This window comes from Corvus cornix, chromosome 14, assembly GCF_000738735.6.
Source record: "Corvus cornix cornix isolate S_Up_H32 chromosome 14, ASM73873v5, whole genome shotgun sequence".
Taxonomy (NCBI): Eukaryota; Metazoa; Chordata; class Aves; order Passeriformes; family Corvidae; genus Corvus; species Corvus cornix.
The window spans coordinates 4,169,010-4,194,944 of record NC_046344.1 but is presented as its reverse complement, the minus strand read 5'-3'; the positions used below and the strand labels follow the sequence as shown (position 1 = coordinate 4,194,944).

At 53.4% G+C, this 25,935-nt stretch overlaps 1 long non-coding RNA gene across 3 annotated transcripts in view; it reads right to left on the bottom strand.

Moving 5' to 3' along the window:
• LOC104684821 overlaps positions 1 to 22,323 on the bottom strand; it is a 66,071-nt gene extending 43,748 nt beyond the window's left edge. For 2 of the 3 annotated variants that reach the window (XR_005603145.1, XR_005603146.1), the window contains exon 1: positions 19,047 to 19,302. This is a non-coding gene — a long non-coding RNA (uncharacterized LOC104684821). Of the gene's footprint in view, positions 1 to 19,046; positions 19,303 to 22,182 lie in introns of those variants that run through there. The other variant, XR_005603147.1, reaches the window with a different exon arrangement.
• Positions 22,324 to 25,935: the final 3,612 nt, after the last annotated feature.

The window sequence follows — 25,935 nt, the reverse complement described above, 5'->3', positions numbered from 1 at the left end:
CCATGTTTGGGGTTCAAAGCTTTAAAAATAAATCGCGGATCGTCTTTCATCTACTATGCATGAGAGAGTCAGAATCATTACATGGTTTAAATGGATATTTTGGGAGCAACTCTGGACCAAGCAGTTCCTGCTTTAACTGGAAGCCAGAGGGATGAAGCTAATTTGCAAATAATGTTACATGCTGGCTTTGCTTGAACTCAGGGAAAAGCTGCAGTGGCTACTTGTCATGCTTTGTGAGAAATTGAACAAAATGGAAATCAGTTCACTAGTTAAAAAAAAAAAAATATATATATTAAAGAAAAAAGTCTGCAGCAGACCAATTTCTCCCACATCAGGGGAACATCCCAGGACTGCAATTAAGCTGTGGCTCAGCACGAGCCCTACTGCTGCCCGAGCACTGAGGACAAACACACCGGCCGTCCTTTTCCTGGGAGCAGATTTTTAACTCGGTGAGGTGCGAGCTTTTCCACAGCTCCACTTGAGCCACTTTTTCCTCACGCAGTTCAAAAGCCAACTTTCCCCTTTAGCATCACTCACGCCTTCCCCCAGGTGCAGCGAGCTCCGGATTCTGCAGCGCTGCACCTTCCCAGGGAATCGCCTATCGATGACTTTGTGGCTAATGTATACAACGGGAAGCAGAGGAGCTAATATAATGTAATTTTCCATGTTTACTGCCTTATTACAGTGGTTGAATCTGCTGATTAGTTCCTTTTTTTTTTTTTTTTTTGGCCATCTCGTCCTAAGCATCCCTTTTATTTTTGCCCTGCTTATCTGCATAGAGTCATTTATTCACACGGCTGCTGTAACAGCAAGCAAGGCCAAACCTATCATTTCTCCTCCCTTTCACATTTTAATCTTGCAGACCTCAATCTCTGCGATACCGCTATTACTTTGTCCATATCTGATCTAACGGGAACCTGCCATTTTTTTTTTTCCCTTAAAAAGAGAAAACTAATCTGAGCAAAAGATCGTGGTGGCTGTGGCACTAATGATCCCTGGCATATCTCCTTGCAATGAATCCGGTGCTAGAACAGAGAACGTTTGTTTCCCTTCTCTCTACAGAACTGCAGGACTGACCCCTCATGCACAGGCAGCTCCCACAAATAAACAACATTGCCCCGATCTCCCGGGGGATTCATTTCTCTGCCAACTATCTCAGCAGCTCTTCTTATTGTCTTATTTATCCAAACAGTGGAAAAACAACTCAAGTGGAGCCACTCTCCAACAACATGACTGTTACTGGTTTATTCAGATTTGCTCCCCTACAAGCTACGAAAGCCTCTTGCCCCAGTGGTTATTAACTGAAAAGGGAGTGGGGAAATTTCCTGTATTATGAACAATAACAGAAAAAATGCTCTTCCTTCCTGTTCTTTGAAAATCATGGCAAGACATTTTGCCCCCTGGGCTCCCTAACGCTCCCCAGCTCCCAGCTCTGAGCCATCACCCCAACTGGAGACCATCCACTGAAGCACCACGCCAAGATGCTCTGCATATGCCAACCACATCAGCCAGAAAGGATTTACTTGGGATAGGCAGGGAGACAAACTGAGGAATCCCTCTACTCCCTTCTCCTGCATCCCGAGGTTTTTCAAACAGCAGTTGCTCACTCAACATTCTCATTTCATGTCCACACTCTGCACCATCACCGTGGTTTCTACCTATGCCTTGCTCTTCACCTCTGCTCGCCATCCAGAGACCTCCCCGTGCCCCCCCTTCTGCCAGGAATATTATAAATAAATAAATCAGGGGCCATGTTCAGCTCTTGGTCTGTGATGCGAGCAGGGATGTGGAACTGCTTCAAAGACATAGGGCACTGGCAGGGCACAGGATCCTGCCTGTCCCCTGTCCAGATTTCACACAGATGAGACTTGTGAAAATCAGAACAAGCCCTTCCCTCTGCTGATTTGGAGAACCCCTTGCTCGCAGAGCTCCCAGCTGCCCAGGCTGTAGCACTGCGGGAACCTGAGTGTTTCTTGGTCTAGATGCACCCCAGTGTGTATTGTAGTCACTATTAATGAAAGATTAAATGTTCTAAAGAGCATTATTGATTTTAAAGCTACTAACAATCATCAGCTTTCCCTCACTTCACCCCACAAGCCTGAGAGCTGTAATGAAAGAGCAAATTCCAGCTCAGAGCATCTGTAAGCTGTGATCCACAGCCCAGCTCCGCAGCTCAGGGCCCACAGGCATTTTCTGCAGGAAGTGAGGACCCTCAAAGATCTTCTAATGTGAGCAACCATAAAAAGCCAGAAATGGAAAAAAAAACCCTCTCTGTTATCCTTGTCTTTGAAAGTAAGGACTCACACAAACCTCCCAGCTCTGCAACACCGATCTGACTTCTCTTGTGCCGGTCTGCACCCCTGTTATCATCCCAAGAGCCCAGGTTTGCTCAGCAGCAGTCATTAGATGGTGAGAACCCATTTTAGTTCCAAGGAAAAGTCTGCCTTTCCAAACGTGTTCCTTGCCCTCCTCCTCCTTGGGAAAATGCACCTCCTTGCAGGAGCAAGAGCCAAACAAGAGTCACAGCGGCCCCATCCCAAATGAGTTCTCATGGGACAGGACTGTCCACACAATCACATAACACCCACCTCGCCTCCCAAATGTACCATTTGCTCCCATCAGAGGTTCTCCATCAGCACCAGGAGCAGGGCCATTTCTGCCCTGAATCCTCCAGCTACTCAGTAGGACAAGCAGAGCAGGAAGCCACCAGCCCCAGCAGGGAATCCGTGTGTCAGAAGGGCACATGTGCAGGTACAAAGCATCCTTTGCACACCAGCAGCTTTCCTGCTGCCTTGGCACATCAGCACTGGTGGTGAATCACATCTCCTTTGTATTTCACTAGGAGGAACAGGGAGAAAGACGTATTTCACAGAAGAGAGTCACAAAGAGGCCCACCTTGGAAAATAGGCTATTTTTGGCGCTATAATCCCTTTCCTGTGAAGAAGAGAGGGAGGCCCAAGAGACTGAAGGAGCTGCTGAAACCCAGAGAGGAATCTGCTAGCAGAGCCTGGGGCATAATTCAGATATCAGGGACCAACAACCAGGACTAAGACCCATGTTTAAAGACTGTAGCAGCCTCAGGACTGAGATCTGTGCTTCACCACCTGCCTGCCCACCAATCCAGCCAAGCCAGTGTGGGATGCAGCAGAGCAAGAAGGTGAGCACTCTGTTTGCTTCCACAGACCTTTCCCAAGCATGCAAAGACCTGGCTCTTCATTTGAGTGCTAATTCTCACTCTCTTTCATCCCAGTTTTTTGCAGCTTTTCTACAAATCCAGAATACATTTGAGCGATCAGCACAATGTTTAGTGAGAAAATCGTATGCTACATTTCCGCTTGGCATGATTTTGAAATGGTTAAGCTGTTAAGCCCTGAAAGGGAAGTTTTAAGAATACCGTGAATAAAAGAAGCCAAAAACAAAAATAAACCAACAGCAGCAAAATTAGAGCATGACATAAAGGAACCGTTTGGATGGATCCTTTCTTCCAGTGAAATGGTGCATGCTGGCTGCTCCAATGTCAGGATCTCTGCAGTTGTGTAGCACTCGGACTTTCATTACAACGGCAGAGAAATAAATGGAGAGTCATCACTAGCACAGAGGAGAGGGAGAAAGTTTTTCTAAGCTGTGATCAAATCCCTTACAAACTTCTCTAAACCATGGCCACATCGCCCCTGAGGCTCCCTTTGCCCCACTCTGTCCCAGCAAGGGAGGTGCAATCAGAGCAGGAGGGGACTGCTCGACACACAGATAAGGACAGGCAACAGTCCAGGGTGGGCTACCCCAGGAGGTACCCTAGAAATGCTGGAATGCCCACATTTTGCAGATAAATTCTTCCAAGGAGAAGCAAATTCTGCCCCAATGTGTGTCTCACACAACACAACCCCAGTGATGCTGGTCTCTCTAAGGACAGCAGGTTCTGCCCAGAGTGTTCTGGCACAGGGGGGACTCCCCACTTTCACCCAGCCAACTTGATTCACACAACGAAGCGACAGCTGTGTGGCCCCTCTGTCCCCTGTGTCACTCTGAGGTGCCTCCTGAATTATGCATTGCTTTGCTGCTGCTGTGCACACTGACTCAGTGACTTACTTGTGCAGCCAGTTACTGGGCTGAAGGACACAGCTCCAACCACAACCATTTTACACTGATTTTTGCCATAAAATGTGATACAATGCTGGATCAAAAGGCCTCCCAGAATCCATACATGTGACAATGTCCCACTCCAGCTGTGACACAAAGCATTAAGGTAATGACAGTTGCATTCATACCTGCTACTTTTAGGTCCACCCAACCCCGAGCAGCTGAGAGGAACAAGGGCTCTCTTCCTCCCACTCCAGCCTCCCCTGAGCCACTGAAGTGTTTGCTAGTCAAAGAGTTCCTGCAAGAGAGCTCTCTCACCTGGGAGGGCCTGGATCAGAGACATCAGGTCAGGTCATCTACAAAGGTAATGGCAGGGAAAACATCATTCCCAAGCACATTCATGTCTGTGCACATCTCTGCAGAGGTCAGGCATGCTCTAGATGAGGGCATCTCCTGTCCAGTTCTGTACCCTGACCCACCTTCAGCTGGGAGTGATGAAGAGGATGAACAAACAGCCAAAACCAGCCTTTTCCTCCATCCCCTACAACTTCTCCAGGTCAGGTCCTCCCCTGTCTTTTTGAAGTGCCAAAAGGATCTCACACAGTCACAGGATGAACCCATGACCTGTACCCCTAAATACCTCTGCTCCCCCAGGGAGGCAGGGACCTGAGCAGTCAACCCACCACCTCTATCCACCCTGGGAGGAGTTCTAAGACTCGCCTAGACAAAGTCAACACCAACCTGAGTCACCGCTGGCAAAAGTCCTGCTTCAAAAGAGAAACTGGGCTGCAGAGTCCCAGAGGTCCCTTGTGCCAGCATTTCTGAGCCCCACTTGGGACCTCCCCTCCTGGTCCACCCTCCTCCACAATCTTGAAACTTCAGTTCCTCTGAAAAGCTCTCTGTCTCCACAAGCAGAGACTCTCATACCTAAAGCACGGACAAAACGCTGGGATTTCATTTTTATTGGGAAAACAAAGCCCCCTCTGCACATGCCCCTTCCCTGATGACAAACAGCATCTCTGCAGCTGTTGATTACCCCTGAAGCACAGCACACACAGGAATGGGCCACGAGATGGGGTAGAGCACATGGTGACCTGCAGAGGACTTGGGCTGAGAAAACAGCACAATAAATGCTTTCCTGCAAGTCAAGGGCCAGCACTTCCACAAGGAGGAGAATTTTACTCTGCACTGGTTTTTGTATAACAAACTGCTTCTATGGTGTGGTCTCAAGGAGCCCTTGCTTCTCCTCCCTCTGGGAGGGAGCCTGGCAGTCTCATTCCAGGATACTGCTTACACTTCAGGCAGGGGGAATAATTCCTCTGGATAAGGTGGGTAAGAGCACAGTGCTGCTCGTGCTCAGGGATGCACTCACCTCCCACCAACCACTAGTGCGTGTGGGCTCCAAGTTACCTTTTATTATTTCAAACTTCCTCCCATTTCCAAGTGAGCTAGTGGGATTCAGGGCAGGCTGGAGGTGGATCTTTAGATGTTGTATAGAATAATACCTAAACAAGTACACACCTCTTTCTTCCCCCACCTTAAGTGCCATGTTACCAAGTGCTAAAATTCTTTAAATAAATTATTGGGCAAGTGTCCCTACTACTGCAGCACCACAGAATAAACGAGCAGAGGGCAAAAGTAAACCTGTGTCTGTGGAAGAGGACTCCTGCCCATGGGTGTTTCTCCACACTGGCAGCCTGGTGACTCTCAGCACAGTACACAGCTTCAGGAAAAGATGCTGAGAAGGTGCTGGTGAAGAAGGGAAACCCTTTTTCCCTCCCTTTAGTTTTACAGGTGCTTCTGCTGGCACTGGCTCCTGGACATGCATTTCACCATGCCCAGCTGAGCAGGTTAACACAGCAGCACAGACCCAGGCACTGCTGCTGATGAGGACAAGGTTTGTTTGCATTGCTGGCATTTGGTATCTGCAGCATACCCAGAGCAGAGGATGGCCACGGGAGTTAACCTTCACACCACACACCTTCCTGAATGCAAAATCCTCCTACCAGCCCTCTGTGCCATCCCAGGATGGCTGGGCAACGTCACAGCACCCAGCTCTGCCCCCAAGGAGGCAAGGCTCCTGTGACACTGCTCAAGCCACCGGAGGCCGAAGGAGCCCTCAGGCTCCTCTCAAACACATCAAGTATTCAGTCCTCAGCTACGGAGCTGGGAAACACCAGGAGAGCCTGGAAGACAAGCAGTTGTGTTATCAGGCATTCATCATCAGGAATGAGAGCACACAACTCAACACGAGTGTCCTCCACTGGCTTCAAGGGCACACATGCATTGAAATTCCCAGCAGATTCAGGGCTCTTTTTTGCACTTCCATCACAGCCAGAAGCTCTGAAGGCTTTCCAGGCAAACCCAGGAGTTCCACCAGGACTGGTAGCCTTGTTTTGTACCTGTGCAGTGCTTTGTGGATGCTCCTGGGAGAGAGATGGAGGGATTTTAACTATTTATTAATTAGAAGAGTGGTTTACATATTTTAAATGAAAAGTTAGAGGAGATTTTGTTTTGGTTTTTTTCCTTCATTTATTTCTAAATTGTTCTAATCATCAGTGCTTCTTGCCACAATGAACAACTAGACAGTTGTGGTGTTACCTTAGACATATCATGTCAGGCAGCTAATCCTGTTGGTCATAAATCATGTCCCTTTCAATCTCCATTATATAGCAAGAGCAAATTTGTTATGATGCATGTGTCATTACACACCAATGCCTTTCCATTATCATATAACTGGATACCCCCAAGGTTTGTAATTTGCAGTATAATAGTAATTTTTAAAGAACCATTGGTAATCAATAGCTCTCAGCATCACTGTCAGGATCATTTGCAAAACAAATAACAACACTGATCTCAACCAACTTTACAGGAGGGATATTTAATCCCCGTGAACTGCATTATATGATGGATAAGCGAGGAATCCTAGACTATGTATCATGTATTTTCCTTGGATTAAATATCACTTCAATCAATGTTGCTCCCAGCTGTACAATGCCGTCTGTGTTTTCACTGGGTAATGCTGAAGTATTGTTTTACAAATTGACATTAGCTACGTGCTGGGCAACAAAACCCCAGGGTGGGGTGTGAGGAGGGGGCACGGCCGAGGGCAAGGCCAGTGTGATGCTCAGGGGAGCACCCAGCAGCAGCAAGGCTGGGGGCACAGCGGGCTGCAGGGACCCCACAAACAGGGCACCAAGGGGGCACAGCAGATGTTTGACCACGGCCACTGCTGCGCTGGGGTGAGCACAGATGGTTCTCAGCCCTGAGAGACCGAGCAGGGCAGAGGTGATGCTCCCTCCCAGCGTGGGTTTGCTCTGCACAGCTCTCCGAGGCACGGACCTGCCCTCCACGCCAGGATGCCCAGCAGAGCCTCAGTGCCAGGACGGAACGAGCGGCAGGAGGAGGTGCAGTTCTCAGCCCTGTGTCCATACAGAGCTGGGGTTTAACCAAGTTACCCTGTAACCCTACAGAAGTGCTGTGTAGTGTCATCTAAGAGGTTCAGCCATTGCCTCACCAGCTAACAAGGCAACAGAGGCTTGATTTTACTTACTGCTTTTCCTTTTCCTTCAGCATGCACAGGCAGAGGCCAGAATTAGGATGGCAACTGCACCCCAACTGCCCTGCCCTGGCTGTGGTCAGTCTGTCCATCTGCATCCCAGGCCCTTCAAATGCAGCTTTTCCATGTAAAAACGGAGACAGAAGCAGCTGATCCAGCAGGACCCTGTACAAGCAGTGCATGGAGAGCACTCACAGGGACAGCACCAGCCTTGGGCTGTGCTGCAGCCCTGAGACAGCTCAGGGCTCCCTAATGAACATCTCCCAAGTCAGATTAAAGCCACCAGACCTGTGCCTCAGCAGCCTCACAATCAGCCAGCCTGAGTGACCTGTTGCACGGTCAAGAGCCAGCCAGCACCTGCACCTTCCCTTACAGATGGCTTTCTGAGGCATTAAATCCACATTTAAATTTTCTACTCAGTTCTGCCTCTCTGGAGCTCTCCAGCAGAGCCGTATCTCGCTCCTTGCAGCTGGAGACACCTTTAGCAAAATCTCCAGCTCCTACTGATGTGGAAAAATTCATGCATTTCTCTCCTTGTGTAAGCACGGGTCTGGCATTCACGGCACTTCCCAGAGATAAGCCCCAAATCACTCATGGTTAGAAACCCCGCACTTTGGTAAGGATGGACAGAGTTGGGATAAAAAAAACCACCCTTGGACCCTAACTAAACACTTCAGCTGCTGGAGATTACAGAATCCGAATTAGTTATACCAGAGAGCATTTCCCACAGAGGAAACATCTTCAACCTGGCTCTAGGAAGCCAGTTGAATTAAAAATTTTGGAAGGAAGAAAAATCTGGAGTTTTGCTTGGTTTGGTTCATTTTTAGAGACAAATGTGGTTTACAAATGGGATTAACTGGGGTGTCCTGGCACCCCTTCCTGCTCAGCAGCACCTCAAATGGGCTGTGCACTCCTGCAAGCTCCTGGCTGCCCCAAGGAAAATGCCATTAAAGAAAATACAGCTATTTTTAAAGCTAGAAGGACAAATTCTCCTCCCAGTTACACCAGTGACCTCGTGACTCTCCACAAGGTTGGGCAGGCACAGCTCTGATTTGGGGCTATTTTGAGCATCCTCCAGAGTCACCAGGCACCCAGCAGGCAGAAAGCACCGAGGAGCAGGATGAGGCCCTTATCTCCAGATCCAACCCAACCTGTTAAGACAGCAACAACTTTCACCAACTAAAGGGTAAAATACACATTCCCTTTTAAAATGAAACACTTTAACCAACACAACCACTTCCCCCACATGCACATGGGCCTGAGCAGGGCTGGTGCTCGCCGCTGCTCCTGCTGCCATCCCCACTCATTCATCACACATGCACATGTAGTGCAAACTCATTCAGGGCCCTTCTGCAGATGAAATATTTAAATGGTTTATAATTTGCTATCCCTTTTAAATAAAATGGAACTGCCATAAACAGACTTGGGCTGACTTGCTCCCTCCACCACTCTTTTTTTCCTTTAATATTCTCCCTGCAGTTTCATCAGGCTGCATCCAGCATGATTCAAGAGCTTCATGGGCACAATCCATGCTGGTAAATGGATGGAGACCCCTTGGATGTTGCAGACATTGCAGAGGGATGAGGAAGCAGTTTTTGTTCTCTTGAGCAAGCACATGGGCTATGGCGTGACTGAGGGGATACCACACATGAGGAGAGATGCAGAGCCTGGGCTTTCCAGTCTGCATTTGACCAGCTGGGATGAACACAACCTGCCTTGCCATCTGACCCACCTGTTTGTGCTACCCTTTTCAGGAGCTGCTGCTCCCACCCCAAGGCAGCAGCCGCATTTTTGCTGCTGGTGACACCAGCAAAAGCAAGATCCTGGGCAAACTCTGGCAGACAAGACATGGCCAACATGTAATTCTCTGCTGATGTGCTGACACACCACCCAAAATCTCCAAAATCTCAGGCTTGGAGGAACTTCCCAGCTTGTGTGGTCCAAGGAAGATGTTACCACGACACAGAGGCTTTCCCTCCACTGCCATGGCCAGCTCCCAAGTGTCCCAGGAGGCTGCACACACGCACTGGCTTCACCAGGAAACTTGATAGACAATGACTGAGCCAAGCAACCCGCGATTCTACCCCAACTCACTCCCATGGTCCCCTGGTGCAAGGGGAGAGGGGACACATCCATGGGCAGGGAGGGAAGATCTCTCTCTTCCCTGCAGAAGCCTTGAGATGGAAAACGCTTACAGCTGTGTCCACATCCATATGCATAAGAGAACAGGCCCTGATCCAGCACAGGCTTACGTCAATCTGCCGTCACCAAGATTCAGGAGAACATTTAAAATTAAACAAAAATTTCCTTGCACTGCAAAACTAAGGACAAAGAAAGGAAGTAAGTCTTGTGGGTAGTGCAGAAGCAGGTGTCAAAGGACCTGGTCCCAGCAAGGCTCTGGTACTGGCATCCCAGATAACCCTGGACGTGTCACTTCACCTCCAGGTTTACCCACTGAATGCAGGTGCCAGCTCTCTGGATATCATTCTGATGACAGATAAGGGGCTCTCAGGTGGTCACAGAAAACCTGACCAGCTCAGAAGGTTATTTCCCATCTGGTCCCCATGCCTGGCTCCTTACACTCTGTGCGCAGAACAGGTTACCTGTAACTCAGCACCTCCAAGGACCCCACAAGCCCTGGCTCTGAGGAGCTGCTTGCAATCTAAACCACAGAAATAAGCCAGCAATTGCAACAACACTTCAGATTTTACCTGCTGAAAACAAAGACAACAGCTTTTCAAAATAAATGGGGAGAAAAAGCAAGATCAATAAGTGACACACACTTAATTCCCAAGCCAGCCTCATTAAAATGAAGTGTGTTACTCTGTTTACTCCCACACATAAAGAATTCCAGTGCGAAAGAGAGTGTGCTGTCCTAAGGCCTATATAAGCTGATGCTGTTTTATGGCTTTGTTAAGATTGGGACTGGAATGGACAAAAAAAAAAAATATACCATAACATGAATTATCCATTCTTTATTGACAGAGAGGCAGGAAAGCCATGCAGAAATTTTGGGGCTTTTTCTTAAAGCCAATGTGGTATTAGAGAACCTCCAAGCTAGTTCACAACTGGAAAGGATTTTAACATAGAAGAGGACTTTTCTGCAAAACTGTTGGAGAATCACAGAATCATTAATATTGGAAAATACCTCCAAGATCATCAAGTCCATTAGTGAAGCTCAAGATTAACAAACTGACCCACACAGTAAACAATGAGACTGAACTGGGATGGGGCAGTGATGTTCACTTTGCTTGTAAGCATTATGGCTGGACTTTGTCTTTTAGGGTATTTTCCAATCTAATGATTATATGGTTTCTAACAAAGCTGTAAGAATCTCATCCCACCGATTTATTTCCCCTTTTTTCTTTACACATGCAGCAGTTACACAAACTCCACAGCCTGATTCCTGCTCCTTTGTGAACTGGGACAGAGGCTGAAACGTGTTGATTTATTGAAGTTTTCCCCTTACTCCTCTGTGGCACATGTTCTCCAGAAGCAGTTGCATTATTCCTGAGCCCAGGCTTCAGCATTTCCCCGGAAAATGTAAAAATAGGAGCCAGGGCAGGTGAGGAACACCAGAGGGGCTCAGCGAGGTGTCCATCCCACATCCCTGTGTGCAGCCCTCATTCCTAGCCCCACCTGCCTGCTCAGCAGAGCTGGGCTGAGGCAGAGCTCCATTCCATTCCCCCTCAGAGTCCTGCTCTGCTGCACAGCTTGCAAAGCACAGCCTGTTCCTCACACAGGCCAGGTCCCTGCAGCCCCCACGGACAAAGGCTCAAACCCAGGCAGCATAGAAATTCAATGGTGCCAGAAAACACAAGAGACCGCCTTGAACTCCCAGATTTTAAGCACAGAGAGATTTCCAGCAGCTCTCCATCCCCCTTGGGCCACACACCAGACCTTGCAATTCATTGCTCAGCACCACCTTTCCCAAGAGACAGCGGCTGGAAGCGACATTACTGCCGTGCCTCTCTCCAGCCCCAGGAGACAATCACCTCGGTGCCACCAGCAGTGCCACCCCTCATCCCACTGGTCCCTGTGGATGCCATGTCTGTCACACTCCTGATGTCTGCCCCCATCAGCCTTTGTACCTGCCCCACTCTGAGAAGGTGCAGACCAGCATGAGGGTTACAGGGTTTGCTTTCCAGCCCCATCCTTTGGCAGGAGTAAAGCAAAACCAGGTATTTTTACACCACAAATCAGATATTCAATACCTTTTTTTAATCATTGCCTTTTTTTGCACTGCTTTAACAAATCTACCTTTTGGGGGGGGGGCACAGTGAGAGCTCAGAAGGGTAAGTGGAAAGTGCCCCTCCAGTGCTGCTCCACACACCCCTGCTTTTACTCTAGCCAGGCAAGGCACAAATTTCTCAGCACAATGATGAAAAGAAACTACTTCAACTTCTCAAGTGGCCTAGGCTTTTTCTGGGTAACCAGACTGACCAACTGTTTAGCCTGGAGAGGGAAGGGTTAATTAATAATGCCACAAGTTGAGCCCCTGGGCCACACAACTACCATCTCCTGCTTGGTGAACTGCCAGCATTAAAGGAACCAGCACCGAGCCAAAGTCAAGACATTTATCCTTTGACAATACTCTATTGCAACAACTTTATTTTGATGATACAGGATGATTAATGCTCACAGCCACTGTCATTTCCTTCGATAGATTTTGGGGCTGTGGAGTGACATTTGCTCAATGCACCGTTCCTGAAAAGCTGCACTCATCATAGCGTGGAGGAGACGGATGCTCCATGCATCAGCCATCAGTAACCTGCCTCCGCCAGCTGCAGGTGGCCAGGAGAGATACTGTGAGGAACTGGGGGATGTTTATGGGAAGCCTTGACTGGTAAAGGCTGTGGAGTGAGAGTAAGATATGTTAAACGGCCAGCATTGTAAGAAATGGTGAGAGTTTGTCTTTCCCAGTAGAAAGAAAAGAGACTGTTGGTTGCAAACCACAGCCAAGAGTTGCAGCAGACTTTGCTGTTTTGCCACGAACACGCTGGAAGATCAGATCCTGGGAGAGACTCTCCAGGGCTGAGTTGCAGTCACAGCAATGTCTCACAACTGCTCTTGAAGGCAAAACACATCCAAAAAATCAGACTGATCAATCAGTAAAACAAGACACAGACAAATGTCTCAGCTGTAGCCTTCACTAATGGCAAAAAAACCCAACCCAACTTGGAAACCTTAATCTTAACCTCTGCACCTCTGAGTTCCTCCCACCTGTAGCATGAGGACAAGAATCATTCCCCTCACCCGGCTGCTGCAAGGTTCTCCTAATCAATCAGCTCATTAATTCATGCAAAGCATTAGACAGGCAGCAGATGGATGGCTTTGCACAACAGTGTTTTCTACAGTGAAATATTTCTACTTAATTCTCCACCAGCAGCCGCCTGCCCACTCCCATCACACCAGCATGGAGTGGCCCAGGCTCACGCAGGGACACCCGTCAGGTCCAGAGCAGTGGAGTCTCCTCTGGATCCAAACAGCACCTGGTCCCACACAGAATTCCCTGGCTGGAGACACCCTTTTCACAAGGCTTCTTAACAGACTTGATTTTCCTCATACTTAAAAGCTGTCTCAGGAGCGTAATGATTTTAAATTCACTCCCCGCCGCAGTCAATCAATGGAGCGGCGGCTGCCGGTGCCTGGCGAGCAGGCGGTGATGAATGGGGCTTGGGAGGCTGCACTGCTCGCCTCCGAGCGAGAGCAGAGCATGGGCAGAGGGTGGGGAAGAGAAGCAAAGCCAGGAACAAAAATTAAAAGGGAGAAGTGGGGCAGGGGGTAGAAAAGCTCTCTGCAAAGCTGGGCCAAGTGTTGGTCTGGAAGGCACCGCTTGGAGGGAGCAGGGTGGGCTTGCATTCATCTCCCTGATCAGCTACCATCCTATAACTTGAATAAACCAGGTAATACGTTTGCTGCAAGCAAGTGCTAACCCCAAGCCTGGCTTGTGGCAAGGACCAGAGCCCTGGCACCAGCACCCACCCTGCACATGGGCCACTGACCCGGCTCTGCTTTCCAGGAGGTGCCAAAGAACAAATGCCTGAGAGCAGCTCTCAGGAGCACACCTTCCCTCTGGACAGAGCAGTGAAGGGCACAGCAGCAAAGGTGTTGTGCCTCAACCTTTCCCGTCCAGAAGCAGGCAGACAAGCCCCACAGGGTGACAGAGAGTACCCTGGGCCTCCCCATCCCTGTGCAGCTCCAGGTGCCGGAAGGAGCAGCCCTGTGTGTCGCAGTCACCCCAGAGGGACAGGGAGCACCCATCCCTGCAAGTACCATGAGTTGCCAGAGAGGAAAAAAATCAAATAACCCCATTTGGGGGAGCCCAAAGGGCCAGTTCCTGCCCCAGCATGCTGCAGATCGCCCTGCTCTACGGAGAACAGATGCTGCTCAGCATTCAAAAGGAGCTGCTTCAGATCTGGGCTCTTTTTCTCCCTCTTCCTCCTATTACGGGGTCAGGTCAGTGCTGTGCAGCCTGTCAGTGTAAAAAAAAAATAATAAAAAAAAAATCATAATACAGAAAACTGGTACTCCCAAAGAAGCTGCAGCTTGTGGCACGAGCATCACAGCTAAGTGTTACGAGCCTCACGAGTCTCACAAAGCAGAGAGGGGAAAGATTCAAAAATGAAACTCATCACACCAGCAAAATAAAAATATGACACAGTAAATTAATTATGTTGCTCCAAATTGAGAAAACACTAATTAAGAATGTGTAATTGAATTAATGTATTATTTAGAAACCCCAGCAAATCCTGAGGGTTCCTTTGACATCAAGTCTCTCTCATACCTCACTACCCACATTTTACTTTAATGTCACCAGAACCCCCAGATTTATTTATGTCCTTGTCATTGACCACTGCCTTACATTTATCCCACATATCAATATCCTCTCCCCTCAATTCCACCCACTCAAGTGCTTCATATGGGGTGGTGATGACCATTTGATAAGTCATATAAGTGTAATTAATTAGCTCAGCTCATCAACCACTTCCCCTCCCAATGCCCTGCAGCCACAGATCTGGGTCTAATTTGTTTAGAGCCTGGAAAAGCATCAAATACCTCATTAGAAAATAAATCCATCTCCTAGAAATACATTTTCTCTACAGCTTCAAGCGTCAGTTTGCTCCATGTTACACTGGGAAAGGCCCTGCACAAGCAGGATCTAAACCCAGCCTAGAGTAGGTCAAGAAACCGATATCATCACATCGTGAAAAGAAAAGAAAACAGAATCTCAGTAAGAAGGGGGAAAAAAGTCAGCCCCTCAAAGGTATCACAGCAGATGTTTGTACCTGTGAAAGGTCCTGAGATCATGCATTTGCAGCTGGGACAGTTTAGGAGTGCTTTGGGTATTTAGCAAGAGGCTTTATAAACATTATTCTTCCCTCGTTTTGAGCCCTTCATAGCAAAGGTTAGGGTTCTGACTACCATTTCTAGGAAGAGATAGAAATACACTAAAAAGAAATAAAGAAATCCAGTTAAATTGTTAAAAATTGCTAAAGACACTTTTAAGGAAAGCAGCACGAGAAAATAATGCAGGGAAATCCAAGTTCACATACATACACATAGCTCTGGGAGAGGGGAAAAAAGAAGCAGCTCTAAAGTGCCTTGTGTTAGGTATGAGCATGCACTGTAGCAAAATATGCATGCTGTTTATAAAACATATTGGAAGACTTTTCCCTAAAAGATGCCATGGAGAGTATAAAATTTTATGATCTCTGCCTGTCCATTTTACAAAGATATACACAAACAAGTAGCCAAATCTGCCTGCAGTTTAACTCCATTAAATCCAGTGAATGAGTTTGGCCCACGAAAAACTCCGCACTTACTGTAATAAAGTTAAAAGCTGATAGCAGCTGATACAGTAAAACACATACATTTCCATACACTTATTCCTGCAGATTTAAAAATACGAATGAGCTTCAGAGATTGCCCTTGTCCAGCTCATAAAGAAATGCTGGAATAGGAAAGAAAAAAACCCCAGATCTTGGAGATTTTCCCACCGGTTCCCTCTAAGCACCAAGGAGAGAGGGGTAGGGGAAGCCAGTGGAGTTGTGGTCATTTGGCTTTCCTGAGAGCCCTGAACACACAAATTTTGTGTGTTTGAACAAACACCTGACGGCTCAGTCCCCAAGTGGGGCAGGACCCCACCCAGCAGGAACAGGGAGTCACAGCTCTGGGACCCCACTTCTCCCTCATCAGCCCCTAGAGAGGACAACGAGCTCTGCTCTGAGGGCAGAGCTGTGGGATGCTCTGCTCCCTCAGGGAGCTGGCCACACTTCCATTAGCAGGAGGGCTTTCCTCATGAGCAGTGGTTCTACGGCCTGTGGGTCATCTTGAGTTGTGCCTTCAACCTCACACTGCACGGGAGACCAGACCAGATAGTGCAGAGGCCAAGCCCAAACAACAGATTTAAGCCTTCCCTGATTGACAGGCGTTTTGGGTTGGTCTGTTGAGGTGTTTTTTTACACACACGCAGCTTTCTCACGAGCTGCTGCCACAGCCACACCAACTCCCATCTCCGCCTCCCCAGCCTCCTGCTGGGTCCTCCCAGCTCCCTTACCCAGGCTCATACACCCCTTGCCCCCTCAGTGCCACCTCCCCCAGACCCTCCTGCCCCAGCTCCTCATGGTGCATGGAGGCTCTAGGCCCCCTCACCTGGAGCTGACTCTCACAGCTCCTTTCTTTCAGATTTATTATTATTTGTTCCTATTACAGGGATATCTCAGGGACCTAGATAACCCTTGTGCTGGGTACATACACTCCCCACTCCAGCAGCCAAACACCACCACACAAATAATTTCATGCTCTTTATCCTCTTTTTCCCCACCCAGCCCCTGGCACCACTCTGCTGGGGGTTTAGCACACATGGGACCAAGGCTCAGGGTCTGCCTTCACCCCAAGGTCCTCACAGACCTTCTGCCTCCCTCCTCACGCACAGTTCGGGCTCTGTCTGGCTCCATAGCTGTCCTATCAAGCTCCACACAGTTCCTCTCCTCCCCACCAGCCTCCTCTGGGCCCAGTTTACTGCTGACCATCACATCTCCATCTCCCCATACCCAGATACTCAGCCCCAATGCTGTCCTGCCATTGGGCTCACTCAAACCCTCCCCAAGCCCTGGGTTTGCAACACCAAGAAAATCCAGCAGCTGCACCAAATCATGCCAAACACTGCTCAAGGCTGTGCTCCCTGCTCATACCCCCTTTACAGCCTCCACAGTAGCTTCCCACCTCCTCAACCCTGCACCTCACAGCCTTGTTGGTGACTGCACAGCTGCCTCCCCACAGCCCAGAACAGCACAGCTTACCTGCAGCAAGCCTCCAGCCCCACATCCTCTCCTCCTGAGGCTCCTCACCATCCTGCAACAGCTCCTCCACAAGTCCCTCTGCTCCACCAGCCTTCCCAGTGCCCTTTGCTGAGAAACCACATAATCCCAAGTTTTTGCTTCACCTGGAGCTAACACCAATTCACAGCAAGGCCGGCAGCTGGGATGCTGCAGGCGATGCTGTGCTGCTGTGGCTTTTCTTGGCATGAAATCCTGGCCCTGGAGCAGCCAGACGGGAAGAGCACCCTAACCAGCGTGGCTGGGATGCTCCTGGGTGCTGCTTTCTGGGTCCCTCTGGAATGTAGGGCTTCACTGACATAACCCACTCACTTATCCCCAGCACACACATGGAGAAATAACTATTGGAAAAAATTGCCCAAGGATGGGGCTGAGACTTGACAAACAGGCTCTGGGCTCTCCAGGACACAGACCTCGTGTCCCGTCCCCATTGCAGTTCCTCCAACCCCAGCGTTACACCCAGAGCTCGACTCGTAAACCTCGGAAGCACTGACCACGTCCCTCTGTTTGCAGGCATCGGGCACTCCTGTGTTTAGCATACGACGGGAGAACAGGAATACATAAACCACAGCTCACAATAACAAACCTTGCACCTAGCACAAGCCAAAAGCCTGACCTTTCATAGTTAAGCATCCTGGTGAGAGGTTAGATCTTGTGTTTTCTGATCATCCAACAGGGAAGCATTAGCCAAGCGGGGAGAACAAGCTCTTATCTAGACTGATTTCTCTCCCCTCCAGGGGACCCTGTAGGATATTTCAGTTCTCTCTCGCTTGCTGTATGATTCTTCCCTCCCCCAGTATCTTGAAATCAGCCAAATTCACAATCTAATCTGGCCAGGAGTCAAAGGGGAGAAAAATCAAGTCTTAATGCAGTGACTACTTTGAATGGGGAATTGAAGCCAATCAGAAAAGCATTATTGATCCCTGCTCGGAGCACCTCGGTCAGGGAGGAGAAAGCTGCGGGCAGCCGCAGAGCTGCCCACCGCAGCCAGCCAGGGCTGCCCTGCCAGGCCTGCAGCGTTCCCAGCAGAGCTCCCAGCGCCCGCCTGGGCTGGGAGCCGGCCCCGTCCGGCACGGGAGAGCACCCACCGCCCCCGTGCCGGCACTGGCGAGCACCAGCCCGTGGCGAGCACCAGCCCGTGGCGAGCGCCAGCCCACGTGTGCGCGAGAGCGTGACCCGTGTGCTGCCTGCAGCGCTGTGTTTGTGTGCAAACACTTCCAGTGTGCATCGCCTTGGCGTGGGCCCGTCTGCGGGAGCCAGGCTGCTCCACGGGACGAGGTGTGCGTGCGGCTGTGCGCTCCAAGGGCTCCGCGCATTCCAGCGCCGCTAGTGCGGGCAGCTCTGCGGGAGAGCCAAGGGCAGCGGCAGGGCAGGGTGTGTGTGTAGGGGTGTGTAGGGGTGTGTAGGGGTGTGTAGGGGTGTACCTGTGCCGCACAGTCCCCGCAGCAGTCGGGGACAGGCAGTGGGTTGCTCAGCGCGGGCAGCGGGGCAGAGGATGGGGAGCAGCCGGACAAGGCTGAGCTCAGCTCTGGGCATCCCTGGGTGCGATCCCGATGATCCGGCCCGCGTCAGCGCTGGCTACGGGCTCCTCTGCCTTATGTAACCACAGCAGGGACGGAGCTCCGAAGGGGGATGGAGACCGGGGGGAGAGGAGCTCCCCACTGATCCCCCAAAGCAAAGGGGCCGCGGCAGAAGCTGGATACCCCCGGCAGGGTAACTCTAAACGCCCGGCCGAGTTGCGTTGCCGGGCAGGCTGGCCCGGCTCAGGGCTGCCCCGGTGCGGGGCAGATCCAGCCGCCGGGGCCGGTCCCCGCCGGGAGCTGCCGCCGGGCTCAGCCCGGAACCCTCCAAAGCCGGCAGGCGCAGGGCAGCAGTACCGGAGGAGGAAAGGAGTCCTGCGAAGTTTAGGGACTCCACATTTTGCAAGGAGTCAGGGGAAAAACATGCTCCCTGAAAAAAAAAACCCCAAACCCATGCAGGGTCCCGGTAGCTCCTGTCCCCCTTTGGCTGTGTCCCCCAACCTGCCATCCCGGGCACCGCGGGGCCGTGCGGCACCGGCACCCCCTTACCTGCCGGCGTCACGTCTGCTGCTGCCTGCCCTGCTCCGGCTCTTCCTCCTCCTCTCCTTCCTCCTCCTCTCTCCCTCTCCCTGCTGCTTGGGGCTCTTTATGGAGATTCATTCATTCATGCCTTCCCATCGGTCCCTCAGCCTTTCCCTGCCTCCCGGAGGCAGAGCGTGTGACGCCTCGCCCCTTTCCAGCCACTTTCTGTTGTCACAGAGCGGCGCTGCCCCAGCCCGGAGCGGCGGCCGGGCTGGGACACGCGTGGGCAGAGCCGGACCGGGGGAGCGTCCCCCAGCGCGGGGTGAGGGGCGTGGGCGGGCGTGGGCACGGCACCGACCCGCCCTGGGGGGTACAGACGGTCTCTGGAACCGGTAGCAGGGGCATCGGGTCGGCCCCAGGGCTTTCCGCTCTGCCCTCCGCTTTCCCCATCCCCACGCCAAGCCGCTGCCCATCGCCGCTGCAGAGCAGCGGCTCTGCGGAGAGGGCACGGGTGGGCCCGCACCCCCCGCCGCTCCCCGGGCAACCCTCGCCCTTTCTTTTCCTCTCTGCTCGCCCTTCCATCCTATCCCAGCTCGTCTTTCTTTCCCCTCTCCCGCTGCCTCCGCACCCCGCGCCAGGACCGCATCCCGCTCCGCCGAGCGCTGCCCCATCCCCGCCGCTGACAGAAGCGCTGACTCAAGCTCGGAGCGGGGCTGCGGAGCCCGGCGTGGCGAGCCAGGGCTCACCGGCCACCCGGTGTGTGTGTGTCCTTCCCCACTGCCCACCCTGGGAGGCCGCCCCCCTTCCGGGGCCGCTCGCTCCTCCAGGTCATCGGGCAAACTTCATCCCTGCCTTCCCCAGGACGGGGGTCCCCCCACTGCCCAGCGCTGCACTTCTTGGAGCTGGGGCCACGCTCCCGGTCCCTACTGGCCCCCGCTTCCCACTGGCCCCCGCTGCCATGGCAAACCCGGAGGGTCTGGGGGAGTGTGAGCCCTGCATGGTGTCAGGCAGCACGGCGGGAGGTGCTGACGGGGGATTTTAGGTGCTAAATTCGAGCGGACTGCCTCGTCTCTGAGAAGGTACGGGGTTATTCTTTCCAGGCAGGCAGGGCGGAAAAAACACGCTTTTTAAAGACATCATCCGAAATGTGAAGAGCAGCTCCCGGGTTTTGGCGCTGCCACAGCATTCGGAGTGATAAACCCTTAACTTGGGGTGAAACCCCTTAAAAACCCTCCCAGGAGAGCCCCGCCCGCTACCGCTGAGCCGCGCCGTTCCTGCCGCCGGTGCCACCCCCTTTGCATCGGTGCCATCAATTTCTATTAACGATCGCTTTATTCACCGCTGCAAACTTCTAAATATTTAATCCAGAGCGAACCGGCGGCAGAACGCGCGAAGCTGACGGGAGGAGGCGAGTCCCCGGCCGGAGAGGCGGGAGCGGCGGCTCTGCCCTGGGGGAACCTGGTGATGCCAGTCCCCCCATGTCCCCTCCCTCCGCGGGGCTTTCCCGAGGCTGCAAATCACAGCCTGGACGTGGGCAGCACCGCAGGTCCCTTGGGCTGCCCGGCCCGGAGGGCAGGGATGAGCGGGGGTGCGGAGGATGCTGTCCAGGGAGAGCTGGAGGAGGAAAGGACTGCGCGGGGGGCACCCCGGCAGGCCGGCATCTCCCCAGCACCGGGACGCCGCTGCCCGTCGGGTCCCGCCGCGCACGGGAGGAGTAGCCACGCTCCACATGGAACGGGACGAGGACTGGGGACCGGAGGGGTTTTGGGCTGGTTGGAGGGGTCCTGCCCAGGGAGCGGGGACTGTCCCCACCTCCTTGGCACCCCCGGGTTCCACGCACCGCCCCGCCGCCGCCCCGAGGACCCGCAGACCCGGCCGAGCCTCATTTATAACGCAACCAAGAAAATTCTTTGGCAACTCCGCTGCGCCGACGGGCGAGTGCCCGGTCCGACGGGCGAGTACCCCAAACCGACGGGAGAGTTTCCCGGTGCTCCGTGCTCTGCCTGCATTCAGGAACCGAGACGGAACTTTACGGCAACATTTGTCATTATAATTAAAACTGCAACACACCCTCCGGGAAGGAACACCTTCCCGCGTCGTCGTGTGTCCGTACCACCCCCCACCACCGCCCTTTTCTTAAAAAAAAAAAAAAAACAACCAAGCGAAAGCGGCTCAAACTCTCAGGCGGGCACTTGTCCCCCGCCTCCCCCGAGCCATCAGCGACGGCAGCGATCATCAGTCGCACCCGGTGAGGTCCCGGGGACCGTCCCCCTCCCCGGAGCACGGACACCCCCCCCCCTCCCTCCTCCACTAATTTTCTTTAATTAAAGCTCTATGTGCGGCGCGTTTGGCGAGGACAGAAATAGCCGCTGAAGGAGCGCGTGTGGGGGGAGGCAGGTCCCAACTGCCGGCGTGGGAATGCAGAAGGGATTGGGGGGGCGGGGGGAGCGGAGCCGGAGAGCGGCTCTTCCACAGCTCCCACCCCAAGGCTCGCAGGCTCCAGGGTTATTTGGGGTGAGGGCGGCAGCCTCCCCTGTCCGAGCACTCCGTGCGGCGCTGTGGCGAGCCGGGCGGGAGACCCCGGCCCCCGGGGCGACGCTACTGCCCGCGGCACCAGCTCTTCCCCCGGAGCACCGGAGCTTCCTGCAGGCAACAGTTGCAGGGGCTCCCCCGGGGATGCTCCGGCTCGGGCGCACCCGCCGGCGGAGGGAGACCCCGAAGCGGGGATCCCCCATGGGCGGGGGAGGGAGCACGGCCCGAGCGGCCGGAGGGGTTCCCGGCTCCGCGCCCCCGGCCCGGCCGTGGGGAGCTGCTCCGGTCCGATCTCCCGCTCGCCCTAGGGAGAGGGACAGCGGGAGCAGCCCCGGCCGAGCCCGGGGACCCCCGCCCGTGAAGGGGAGGGCGCCCCGCTCCCGCCGCCGCCGGCCCCGCGGTCCCCTCCCGCCGGAGCCCCAACCTGGGCTGCAGCCGCCAAAAGTTTGGCGACACGGAGCGGCCACCGGGGGCTGCGCGGGGCTCCCGGGGCTCCCGGGCAGCGCGGGGCGCCGCGGCGGGGCGACACCGGGAGCGGGGCCGGAGCGGAGCAGGGCGGGGGGCTCCGCTCGGGGCGGGGGCGGCGGGGGGGGCCCGGGCGGGCTGCGGCGGGGGCTGCGGGAGCACCTACCTGCTCCGGAGGCGGCTCCCGGCGCTCGGCGGCGCGCCCAGCCCCGAAGCGCGGTGATGGGCGGCGGACGCACCCGCGGCTGCGGCTCCCCGCGCCCTTCCAAGCGGGCGGGCCGGGGGCAGGAGGCGGGCAGGGAAACGCAGCCGGAGCCGAGCAAATCCCAGCGCTGGAGCCCGGCCTCCGAGAAGAGAAGGGCTGCAGCTCCTCACTGCGTCAGGCGGAGAGCCCTGCCCGTGCAGGCGGCGCCGGGCAGCGCTGCCAGGCCCGGGGGGCTCCACCGGCACCGCTCGACACGGCTCGGCTCGACGCGGCTCGGTGGGATGGGATGGGCACGGCGCAGCTCGGCTGGCTGCGGGCCGGGCAGAGGGGTGCGATGGGGCACGGCACGGTTTCGGCTCGGTACGGCCTAGCACGGTCCGGTACGGCTCGGCACGGCCGGTTCGGCTCGGTTCCGGCTCGGCATGGCACGGTTCGGTAGAGCTCTCCGGGGCTCGGTCACGGCCCGGAGCGATAAGCGGCTTGGCCGGCAGACTTGGGCTGGCACCGGGGAGATGGGGGCTGTGTGTGGGTGACACGGGGTGTGTGACACTGTGACACTGGGGGTGTGACACTGCATGACACTGTGCGGTACCGTATGTACATGAATGACACTGTATTTGTGCCACTTGCATGTGTGTGACACTGCGTGAGTGTGACACCTTTTGAGAGTGGGGTTGTGAGCGTGCAGGGCTTGTGAAGGTGTGAGTGTCCGTGTCGGGGACATCTGCTTTTGTGTGTGTGGGTGTGCCTCTGTGCTTGTGGTGTGCCTGTGGTGACACCCTGAGGGGGTGCGGGGATGATAGGGGTGTGTGTCTGTATGCTGGGGTGTATCTGTGCAGTGGCGGGGTGCAGGGTCCGGGGTGTGTCTGTGTGTTTGTATTTACACACTTGTCTGTCTCTGTGAGCCTGTGTGAACGTCTCTGTGTGTCCCCATGTGTGCATGACAGCCACCCTACCCCTCACACCAAATCTGGACCTCCATGGGACAAACTGGTCCCAGCTGGGCAGCGCCAGGTGATGCTGGGAGCACGGGGACTGGGATGAGCCATGACACGAATGGGGCTGGACCACGACCTCTGCCCACAGCTCCCAGGGGTCCCCATCCCCTGTGCTCAGCCCTTCCCAGGCATCCTCCTGCCTCAGACCACCCTTCACCTGTCCCAGAGACTGCTATCCTGCCTCCCCGTTTTGGGGAGGGTTTTTCTTTATGCTGTTTTAGCAACACAACACACCTTTAATCAGGATGATTAAAGTGTGGCTGGCACTGAGCCGGCCCTTGGAACAGAAGTGCTCTTCTCTCTCCCCAGGCACTGTCATTTGAGGTAAGGACTGGCCCGTGTGTTTTTTGTGATGGTTCGAGGTGTCTCAGACAATCTCCAAAACCACCTCCTAGCCAGCGATTTCCTTTTGCAGCCCTGCAAGAAGGTGGCAGGGAAGAGAGAGAAAAGGGTGGGTACAGGAGAGAAATTTTACTCCTTTCAATTTAATAGCAACAACACCAACACCACCACAGCCAAAAAACCTGAAGCGTGGAGTAATAGAGCTGGGAGACAGCCTGGGAAGAGGCAAGCAATGGCCCTTCTCCAAACGGCAGCTGGCAACCTGGCACGGCACTCAGCTGCATTAGACACACAGCCCAGGGAAAGTGCCCATGGGAATGCAGGAGATACCCTGCATGATGGAGAGGATGGGCATAGAGAATGGATCCGGCATCCTCTCTTCCACAGCTGTGACCCACCTCTCCAGGGTCTTGGTCTCTGGGTGAGCAGGTTGCTCTGAGGTTCTTCCATTCCTCTTCCCCATCACCACCTGTGCTCATGCCCTTGAAGCATGGAAGACCGCTTCCTCCCTGGAGCAGGGATATCCCATTCTCTCATGTCCCATGGGATGCCCTGAAGTCAAGGAATTCCCGTTGAAATTGCTTTGGACCATTTTGCATAGGCAATGATACGAAATAGCGGGGGACACCGTAAGGGTGGCCCTGGGGTCAAACGTCTTCCTGGGGAGATGAGGGATAAGAGGTCCCATCCCTCCCCTGTCTTTGCTGGAGGAGGAACAGACTGGTTTTCCTGGGCAGGGAACAGACACTGCCAGGTGCCTCCTGGTGCCAGGAGCAGGCTGTTCTAGGGTTCGGTCCCCACATCAATGCCACACAAACCCTGGGGCAGCCACAAACACTGCGGGTTCATGCCAGCCCTGGAGCTGCAGCTGATACCTGGCAGCTGGCAGAAGAGTCACCCAGAGGGGACATGGACGCCACTGGCACTCCATTAAAGATCTTCACCCATGGAGATCAGCAGTGAGGAGAGGGAAGATTAGCCAAAGGCTCTCTGCAAATTTTCTGCCGGCTGGCACACAGTGCCCCTGTTCCTCAGGGTTGCTTTTGGAGACGCAGCGCCAAAAACTTCAGGCCTCACCCATGGATCAAGGACAGGCTTTAAGCAGCATCATTTCTTCCAGCTGCCAGGTCAACGGGGGGTGGAAAGACTTGGTGCAATCAAACAACTTTGCAAACCAAGATAAATTAATAAAAGGAGTAAGTACTTCTGAGCAAGCTGTTCCAGTTCTTCTGGGAGGAAGTGACGCCAGTCCAGACTCTGGCCCCTATATTTAGTAAAAATCTAAACCAGACATTGATAATATTATTAAAGACAGGAAGGAGTAAAAGAAGACGTAGCCGTGCTGGGATGACTGATCTATTTATGCGAGATGGCGGGAGGAGTGCTGTGAGAAAGGTGTCTGGGGTCAGGAGAGCTTCTGTGAGCCCTTCCCCTCCACCAGCAGAAGATGTCTAACACAGCAGGCTCAAGCAGTCCTAACCCAGTTTAACAAGTGGTACAGGAGGGAGAGGTGGTTAATAAAAGCCTGGCTGCTTCCCACGATGTGGAGGGGGTATGGGAATGAGAGCTCTTCTGCTGCCTTTTTGAGAATCACCTGAAAAGAAATGCTGGCCAAGGGACAAAGTGTTGGCTGGGCACTGCTCCATTTGCCCATGCAGAACGGGGAGGTGTTGAGTAAGAGAAGGAAACAAAATGTGACCTTGGGTAGGCGATGTCTCTTCTGCCCTTGCTCAGGGCAGGGACTGAGTTGTTCCCCTGCAGTGCCCACAGCAGCAGGGCTTGACTCTGGATCCTCCTTGTGTCACAGTGAGTGTGACAACCTGGTGCCCTTGTAGGGAAGTGCTCACCAAAGTAGGGGAGTCTGGAGGGAAAGGTGGTGATGTGACAGCCGTGTGACTGCCTCTGTGCAGAGCCTAGGGGAGAGTCAGATGTCCCCACCAGGCCTTCATGGGACCCCATGTGGGCAAGGGATGGAGGTCTGGTGTACTTTGCTTGGTTATACTATTCATCCCCCCCAAAAAGCAGTGTCTTCCACTGTCTCAGAAATCCTAAGCACCTGAACCCCTACAGTGAGACCCTTAACAGCAACAACCCCCCTTATACAGAAGGTGAAAATCCAACCAGCCTTGCTCCACCTGGGACCCCTGTGAGGACTCTGCCTCCAGCTCCCCTCTCTGCTGTGGGCATCTGAAAAATGCACCACGACAGGGAGCTCTCACCAGAGAAAAGGGAGGAAGATCCTTGCAGGAAGGGTGTGATCTCCCCCTTCGCATCTCTACGAGACTGGCTGGTGTCCCCTGGCTTGGAGGGTGAGTAGATCTGCCCCACCATGAGTCACCATCCAGCAGGATGAGGGGATGCTGCTGTGCAGTTC